The sequence below is a fragment of the Pipistrellus kuhlii genome, unplaced genomic scaffold (genome assembly GCF_014108245.1).
Source record: "Pipistrellus kuhlii isolate mPipKuh1 unplaced genomic scaffold, mPipKuh1.p scaffold_m20_p_3, whole genome shotgun sequence".
Classification (NCBI taxonomy): domain Eukaryota; kingdom Metazoa; phylum Chordata; class Mammalia; order Chiroptera; family Vespertilionidae; genus Pipistrellus; species Pipistrellus kuhlii.
The window spans coordinates 14,790,162-14,800,232 of NW_023425529.1; the positions used below are offsets into that span (position 1 = coordinate 14,790,162).

General features: G+C 40.0%; 1 pseudogene; it reads right to left on the reverse strand.

Moving 5' to 3' along the window:
• Positions 1-3,621: 3,621 nt before the first annotated feature.
• LOC118729430 lies at positions 3,622-4,152 on the reverse strand (annotated as a pseudogene).
• Between the last annotated feature and the right edge of the window lie 5,919 nt (positions 4,153-10,071).

The window sequence follows — 10,071 nt, forward strand, 5'->3', positions numbered from 1 at the left end:
TAAAAAGATTTTATCTTCTTGAAAGTAATGACAGTATCATCCAGCTATATCCCCAACTCCTATTTGAAACATAATTTATGCTCAAAAAATATTTTCTTAGTGAATGAATGAATATCAGGGAGTTGATCAGTCAGTCAACAACCTGTATAAAACTCGGTGCTGGCAGAATAACCTTAGGAGTATTTTATAATCTTGAAAAATCACCTTTTAACTTTAAAAGTCACTTAATCATTTCCCAATCTAACTATTAGGGATGCTTTTTATTGTATGAACACTCCACTTTTTACACATGGCATTCTGGGAACTCTTGTAATAAAATGCACTAATGTAAAGCATGTTTCTATTTTTCCTTAGAACTGTGTTGTAATTTAGGAGATTACATTCCTGACCAAGTACTGGGCTTTAGATCAGAGCTAATGATTGACCGCATATATTATAAGACACTATACAATAACAAGTGAGTAAAATCATTGGAAACAGTAAAGGTATGTTTTTAATCTTATTAAATGGATTCAAAATATGCTACAGAGATTCACATTTTTATAAAGTGTATGGTCATTTTGTTTACTTCATTCAAACTTAAAAAACTTATTTGAAGATTACTGGAAATGGCCTAGCTAAATACATTTAAAATCTTTGGTTGATTCCTTTTACTTCCCATATAATGTTGTCTGAAGCAAGCAGATGCATTTAAAAATGAATCCATGAACTTAATAGTGAATCAAGCTTTGTAAAGGTTTTCAGTCTGTGAATTTGTTACTGTTGAAGCTGCTGGTAATGACGATGATGATGGTGATAATTAAGATTGAAAACTGGAGGCCAACCAGTTCTCTCTCTACTACTCTCTCCTATTTCCCCTGTTCATACAAAATCTCTATCTTTGAGCTCCTCAAGGGAATGGTGTCCTCCTGGTCTATTGATGTGACCTTTGATGGCATTGAAATGCCTTACACACAATGGTAGGGCCATTCACAAAGAGTCTTTCAGAGGAGCTTCAAGTAATTCTCTTTGGAAATTGCCAGGACCCTGTAGGCTGATTGCTATTCATGACTGACTGCTATAGAGAGCCTTCCTTAAGTAAGGCATTAAGTAGTTCTGAGTTGGTGGACCAGAGCATTCCTAGGGTAGGGGAAAATGACTGAAGGTAGGAGAAAGAGAAGGCAGAATTTTCCATTACTTGTTCACTTTTTTGTCCTGTAAACACATACAAAGTACTTAGCATTGATCTAATAGCTAATTAGTTATTGGCTTAACCTACTTCTTAACTCTGTTAAAAAGTAAAAGTCAACTGGGAAAATTTCAAAGATATTACTGTCTTTATTCAATAATCGATGAATTGGACAGCCAAGAGTACTGTTTTGTTGCTCAGTATGACAGTGTCCATCTGCATGGGACTTTGTACTCAGATTATGTAGACTAGATGGGGCCTCTGGTCCTGGGTGCCTTGCAATTTAATAGTGACACAGGGTCAAGGGAACACATGGGAGTCAAGCCAAGAGGACACAGAGAAGGAGATTCTTTTAAAAAAATATTTTCAATTACTATTGATATTTTATATATATATATATATATATATATATATATATATATATATATATATATATCAATTACAGTGGTGCCTCACACAACGAACTTAATTCGTTCCAGGAGCAAGTTTGTTATGCAAAAAGTTCGTTATGTGAAACACGTTTTACCATTACAATACATGTTAAAAAAATAATTCGTTCTGTAGCATAAAATATGCTAAGATGACATAAAAAAAGATAATTTTTTTGTTATTATTTTTATTTAGATACATCATGATATAAAAAAAAAATTGAGTTTAACTTAAAAGGACGACTGCCGTGATACGTGCGTGATTTAATTCGTAATGAAGAACGATTGCCGCGATACGTGCTTAAGTTAAGCGCAGTGACTAACGACTGCCTGCAGTGCCTGCGCAGAAGGATGCAATACATCGGCAGCGATCGTGGAAGCTCGGGCAAAGCGGTCGTGGAAGCTCGGGCGACTTCATTGTGTGTAACGAAGTTCGTTGTATGAATCATGAAATGAAGTTCGTTGTGTGCAGCGTTCGCTGTGCGAGGCGTTCTTTATGCGAGGCACCACTGTAGTTGTATGTGTTGTATACCTGAAATATCAATTATTTGTATATGTTGTATACCTGAAACTAATATAATATTATATTATTTTATAATAATATAATATTTTATAATAATATTATATTAGTTTCAGGTATACAACATAGTGATTAGATATTTATATAACTTACAGAGTGTTCACCCCAATAAATCTAGTACACACCTGATAAGAGACTCTTGATAATGGCTAGACGTGCAAGAGAATTTCTTTTCCAGGGATCCAGAGGACTAGGGATATGAAATCGTTAAGTTGGAGCTTCCTGTTTATTTTCAGTCTCCTAACTTTTCCTAGTCTTTAGTTTGAAGTAAATCTAATATTTTGAAGAAGGGGGGGGAGGCTTTCTCCTGCCATTTCTATAATTTGTTCCAAAATGAACTCTTGTCAAAGCTTTGAGGAACTAAGAATTGTAACAAATGTAAAACAACTCCAAGGGCTTCTACCATACATTTGGAACTGAATTAAGTCCCAGGCTTGGTGCTTTGGGTCACCAGTGAGACAAAGAGTAGCAGAGAGATGGCGGAGCTCCCCAGGTCCTCTCCAGCTCTGATGTTCTCACTGGCATGGCCAGGATGGGAGGGAAATGAAGCTACCATAGGTGAAGAGGTGCTGGAGAGCCCCTAGGTGTTCTTTATGTGACTCACCTCCCCATTGAATGGGATTCTGATGCAGAGAGCACTTGCAATGTGCTTGCTGAATCACTTTTGGTAGACTGTGAGAAACCAGATAGATTAGGACATATGGTGGACCTCAGCCTCCAAGTAAACATTGACCTGATTGTCAAAAGTGGGAGAATATGGAGGCCTGGGAGCCAGGGCAGAATCCAGGAGGGTTTGGAGGGAGATAGAAAGTGAATTTGGGAAAGGGAGTGACCTGATCATTTAGGAACCATCGGGGGTGCACTAAAAAACAAATCACAAATGTGTCCAGTGAAAAATGTTCCCTACTGGCAAGTCAGGCAAATGCAATATATACATTTGGACTGTATGAATTTTAGTAATTCATTTGTCAAAGTTAGAACTCTAGTAGGTGCAAACATTGCAGAAGAAATTAGAGTTTTTCATAGAAGAATAAGTTTGTTCTCTGATAAGGTCTGAAAGTCTATGATTCTTTTCATGTACACTAGATGGCAACTCCCACATTAGGGGTTTCTAGAAAATACTGATATACAAAATGACTAGTATAGATGATTTTTTTTCCTTAGGCCGTGGCAAGGTGCTGTTATGGCATAACACAGAACACATCACAAACAAAATGTAGTTTGAGCATTGACTTTCTCTATCCACATAGTCTAACCTTTTCCTTTTCAGGAACCCAATATTTAAACCCTCACATCCCACCCTCACTCTGTCCTTCCTCTGCCAAACCATGAAAAGCCTTTCTTACGCAGTGAGTTTTCCACTTGTTCAAGGCCAATGAAAAGTTTTCTTCTTTCCTTATCCTCCAGCCCCCTACCCCCTCTTTATCTCGATCTCTTTTAAGTTCTTAGTTTATTACTCCTCTCATGAAACCTCTGCAGTCACCACAGATAAAGTCACTGGAGAATCTTTACTCCTTCTGCTGTCCCATCTCCAGCTCACTTTTGCCAGCACCAACATTGGCCTTTGACATCACCCTGGCTTTCTTCATTCTGTTCTTGCATTCCTTCCCCTGTCTCCTTGAGGTCTTCTTCTTCTCATACAGGTCATGGCTTGCAAGTGTATGTGCGGGTTCATTTTTCTTTGCATAATCCAAGGAATCATAAATCCTGCCAAAGCCAGTTGTCTTGCCACCACCAAAATGGGTTCTGAATCCAAACACAAAAATAACATCTGGTGTGGACTTAGACATTTTGTAGTTGAAAGATCCACTGAGTGAAGGCCAGCCCTTAGACATTTTGGTTAGTTTCCCCTGAATTTATGTCTGAGGTACTGCTGCCTTCCCAGGGTAAAGGACATTAATGACCATTTGTTTCCACAGAAGTAGTCTGTTGGTTATGAACTTCCTGGTCTGGGTAGTCACTGTGTTGTTCATGATGACAGCTGACCTTCAAGCAGCCAGGGAGGAAAAGAGCCCCAGGCCTCTCATTCCAGGAAGGCACCAGGTAAGGTTGGAATGTGGATGATTTATCTTTGGACTTTTTCTGGCTATGGAATGCTTCCTGTTCAATCTTTCTTCACTGGCCACACACTGCATGCTCTTGCAGCAGGCTGAGGAGATTTTTTTTTTCTTCTTCTCATGGCAGACTCTATTAGGTTTATTTTGTTTATAAATATGGGTTTTTAAGCGTTGTGGGGGAAATAATTTTCACTTTTTGTTTTTCTATGGAATCAAGCATATCCGTACCTCCATTAGTAAGGCTATGTAAACAAGCAAAAGCAAGGAAAACTGAAGTATATTCCAAGAAGGGGCATATATACACAAGGGTTCACATGAAAAACCTCAAATAAATTGTTTCCTTCTAGAGTATGTGCCTGTGTCCAGGAATGGAACAACTGCTTACTGGGTCAGTGGCTCTGAAACCATAAATAACAGCTTAATTAATCCATCCTTTGGGTTACACTTCACCAGAGGTAAAAGAGCTTTCAATTTATTTATTTATTGATTGATTTTTAGAGAGACAGAGAGAGAAACAAGAGATAGAGAGAGAGATTTATTGTTTCATTTATTTATACATTCATTGGTTGATTCTTTTTTTTTTTTTAAAAAATATATATATTTTTGATTTTTTACAGAGAGGAAGGGAGAGGGATAGAGAGCTAGAAATGTTGGATGAGAGAGAAACATCAACCAGCCACATCCTGCACATCCCCCACCAGGGATGTGCCCACAACCAATGCACATGCCCTTGACCGGAATCAAACCCGGGACCTTTCAGGCCGCAGACGGACACTCTACCGCTGAGCCAAACCAGTTTTGGCCATTGGTTGATTCTTGCATGTGCCCTGACTGGAGATTTAACCCACAACCTGGGTGTAAAGGGGTGATGCTCTAACCAAGTGAGCTATCTGGCCAGGACAAGCTTTCAATTTTAAAAATTGTAGCTGCTTATTTCCAAGGGGTGGGTAACAAGTAAGGACACATGAATTACAAAAAACAAAACAAAACAAACAAACAAACAAAACAAACCCCCACCCCTCAAAAAAAAAAACCCAAAGAATAAAAAAAAAGAAAATCTCCTTTTCATCTCTCTGTTAAATTATAATTTTTGTAAGTCAGCAAAAAATTTAATTATAACTATCGTATACTGTATCCAGTTTGGAGAGAAGTATATGGGAGCAGAAGGGAGAGGGAGAAATAGGAGAGAAGATGGTGAGGGAGGTGGCAGAGGAAAAAGACAAAAACTGAGCCTTTGATACAGGTATAGACAAAGAGATAGAGAAACAGATACAGATATAGTCAGGCAAAGATTTAAATAGAAACCCTTTCAAATAGACACACACACACACACACACACACACACACCCTTTCATACAGATAGAGAAATGAGCATATACCCAAGATTTACATAGGCCCGGATAAAGAAAGTAGAAACACACACATTTAGAGACCCACACATTGGGAGAAACAAGGAAAAGAGGTGGGGGGATGTGGAAATCCCATTCATTGGATGACTTCTGTTCTTCATATACTTCCTGGGACTCCTTGCAGGAGATCATAGTGCAGTCTTGGAATTTGCCTATAACCATCTTTAATTGTATATGGATAGTCTAGCTACTTAGCTTCTCTGAGGTTCACTTTTGCCATCTTTAAAATGGAGGTAAATAATACCTACATTGCAGGGTTGTTGTATAAACTAAATGAGATAATATTGATAAAGTGCCTTGCTCATTGCTTGGTTCAGAGTTAATACTCAATAGATGATGAGTAATATCATTATTAAAATGAATAACAATACGAATAATAATAATACCGGTACGTATTATTATTCTTAATATGCCAGGGCTGACCAGCAGCCCCTGAATAATGATGAACGGATTACTCAGACACAGTTTGACTGTGCAAGAGAGGGATAAGGGGCCTCCAGCTCTAGTGGCCAGAGCAGCCTCTACTGTCTGCCTCATTAGGCCTTTATTGGAACTTTTTTCTTTAGATACTATAAGTAGAGTGAGTAATCTTGGAAGGGCATATGTGCTTACATTATACCCTAGGCAAGGGCATCCAGAGATTAAGCATAAGGATTCCAGTAAACACTCGGGGGTCTGCAAATACACAGGCTTATTTGAAAAGGTCAAGGAATAATTAGGGGCACCGCTTTCAACACTCCCCTAAGTTTTCTCCTAAGTCAGAATTATAAAAGACAGGGCAGGCGACCTTCCACGAGGTCGCCTCCTTAGGACTTTCTAATGTCCTCCTTAGAACTTTCTAACCCAGTCTCTTGTGCTTCCCAACATTAATACAACAAGGAAATGAAAACTCAGAGGTTAAATAGTTTGCCCAAGCTACACAATTATTGCATGATGGAGTCATATCTGAATTCAGGTTTACTTGCTTCAAAAGCCCATGCCCATTTCACTGCACCATGGCTAAAACCTACCTTATTCTGAAATGCTGCATTGATGTGTCTGCATGATGTGCCTGTGTGTCTTTCTGGTGGAGACGTGGTAACATGGCCCTCACTCTAAACTTCAAAAATTGCTTGAATTATTTAGATCTTATTATGTAAAATATGTTGGATTTTGTGTGGAATTTTTAGATATTTTTAAAAATCTTCTTCCTATATATATTTGGTGAAAAATTTCGTTTTACATCTATGTGAAGTAACTTTTCTGATTTTTGACCTTTTGGATGGACTGTGCCACCATCCATCCTGCTTTTCTGAAACCACAGGTGTGAATGGTATGTCCTATCTGCTTTTCTGACTACATGAAATGAAGTAAAGGCATCCACAAAGCCCATACATCAGAGGTTATTCTGATCCCAAACATCCTAAGCAGGAAGGTCTAATTTCATTTATAAAGTATTCAATCCTCTTGGTGAGAAGTCATTCTCTATGTGTCTCTAGTTTAGCCCTCATGCCATCAGTTCCCCGTCCCCCCCCCCCCCTAACTCCTCTTAATGAATCATCCTTTCAGGAACTTGTTTTGAACTTATTTACTTAGGATACTATCTACCTATAACTCAGAGATCCTCGAGAGCAAGACCTCTCTGTCTGTATACCAGGAGGACCTGTTTGCCACGGGCAGGCATTAAATGTTTATTGATGGAATGCATGAATTCCTTCTGAGGACTCCTAGTGAAATAGAGTCCCTGTTCTGCAAATTGGGCTCCTATCTGGCACACAGATCCATCAGATTCAACCACTTCATCTCAGCTTTTCCTTTTATGGGCTCATTTGAGGAAGCAATTGCCCAGGACCATGCAATGTGTACCCTCATTGTTGAATGGTGCCCAGTTGGCATCCAGATCTGACCCATCAACCAGCAGAGTCTTTAGAAGTTTGTTTTTCAATTGCTATGTCAAAATGTTGGTTCCTCCCCCCGCCCCAATCCACAATCTGCATTCTCATGCCATTTCTATATCTGGTTTGTGCCAGACGAATCTCCTTTGGATTACACATTTCCACAGGAGCATTCCTGGTGCTGCACTGTCTCTGTGTGTGTTCGGCCCCACAGGGCAAGGCTCATGGCCCCTTCATTCACGTGGAGGCCACCAAGGATCCTTGTCCAAAGGCCCATTGTGTTTTGTGTGTCAGCCTCTTGAAGTTTAGGCTTTGCTTAATCATTTGGCATCTCTCTGACATTCTTTATTTGTGAGGAGAAAACTAAGAATGAGGGTGGTCTCACCTTGGCACATAATCGCTGCTGTGAGGGGCATTTCAGACCCTTTCCCTCACAGTAGATGGAGAGTATTCTGGTCATAGATAAGCATTTCTAGCATCTGTTGACTTGCATCTCTGCAGGGTGAAAACAAAGGGGAAGAGAGAAGCAAAAAGACCCTCTGACAAGTAAGCTGCCAAGAGATGGGCTGTGGTTGCAATACCCAAAGAGTCCTGTGAGCAGCTACCACCACCACGGAGTATAAACTGGTGGGTGACAGCTGCATCATTACAGCAAATTCGGTAAAGCTGAGAAAGGTGGACCAGGGAGAATTCAGAGGAAGTGCAAGAGAAGAGGTCCGGGAACAGGGTTATAAACAGAAGCCATGGAGAACAGTGAGGGAGCAGGCACCTTTCCGGGGATGCCTCCAGGGCTGGCTCACATTCATAATAATTTTCAGAGCTTTCAACTGGTTTTGTGCTCTCTTTGAAATATCACCTTCCATTTGATCCAGGCCTAGAGGATACAGAAGAATGTGTTTGGGATGTACAGACACATATGTACATACATAATCACTGCCCAAATTCCCTCTTTGCTGGATTATTAAGTGGCATATTTAGTGGGTGGTGCAGTCCAGTATGATACATGCTGGTGAAGGTTATTCTGCCAGGTATGTACAAAGATGCACAGTGTAAAATGCTGTGGAAATAACATTAATTTAACATGGACCTATGTCTGTGGATTTCTTTAGATGAGGAAACTTGGGCCCAGAGAGGTACAATCACTTGACCATAGGTCCTTCCCTCTCAGCCTCCCTCTGTCCCTTTCTCTTTCACAAAAATATTCTCTTAATCCTGAGTTTCCCATGAATTTAGGTTTGTACATAAAATAAACAGATACATAAGGAGACTTTCTCATTTTCACAGATAGTCTTGCAGTGAAAATTATTTTATTTTTAATATATGTTTTTATTGATTTTAGAGAGAAGGCGGGGGGGGGGAAGAGAGAGAGAAACATCAATGATGAGAGAGAATCATTGATCAGCTGCCTCCTGCACACTCCTCACTGGGGATTAAGCCCTCAACCCAGGCATGTGCCCTGATCAGGAATCAAATCATAACCTCCTGGTTCATAGGTTGACATTTAACCACTGAGCCACATTGGTTGGGCTGAAAAATTATTTTAGAGTATGTAACATAATATAACTAGAATGATGGTTTATCCCACCTGAGTTGCTTTTCTTACAGCATTTGTACCAACTGATTTGGACATTTAGATAAGACAGATAATAATGATGGTAGCAAGAGCAGAAAACTTTTTGTTCAAAACCTGTGACGTGTGGCACAACCATCTCATTTAATCCTTACAGCAGCCATTGGAGGTATAAATGTTTTTACCCCATTTTGTTGAAGAGGAAACCGAGTGGTTAAGTAACAGGTTTAGGGTGACCCAACTGGAAGGTGTGGGCTCCAGATTCAAACACGGGTTTTCCTGCCTCCTCGAACCCAGCTCTTTGCCTGTTAGATTCTTTGCCTTTCCTCGAGTTTCATCAGAACACAGTTCCGCTTAACTAAGTTCATGTGTGTTTATGTGCTCATTGCCTTCTCTGGTGCCTAAATAGAAATGCCTGAATGCATTCTTAGGGGAGTACAACTTCTGCCAATGCTTCTCCTAGGCTTGTGCCAAAATGCCATTTCCCTTCTCCCCTCCCTGTGCGGCACTCTGCCAGCTGCTAGGGCATCTGAGGTTGCTGGGCCTCTTGTGACCTTACCTGGGAGCTGCTTGCGGTGTCACCTTTCCCCTCTTAAGTCTGGCCTCTTTCAAAAAGCATTTAGTTTTAGTTTTTCTGTTTTTGTTTGTTTGCTTGGTTTACTGACATTTTCTCCTGACCTGAGCAAGGCAGTTGGACCACAGTGAGACTCCCTGGAGCTGTGTCGTGTGGGTCCCATCACTCCCCACTCTCGCTGCCCCCCTGGTCCTTGAGCAGCTGTTTTTGCTATGTGCCTCCTCACTCGACTGGTTTATATTTTTTTAGCTTATTTCTTCTTTCCTTCCTTTCTATCATTTAAACAAATTTCATTAGGCCACTAAAATCCCATATACTTCTAATCCCAAAGTTTAGGTCAAGTTTCTATTTTAATGCCAATAAACACTTCAAGTATATTTTGAACTTTACAAAAATAGGTATTTTTCCTGT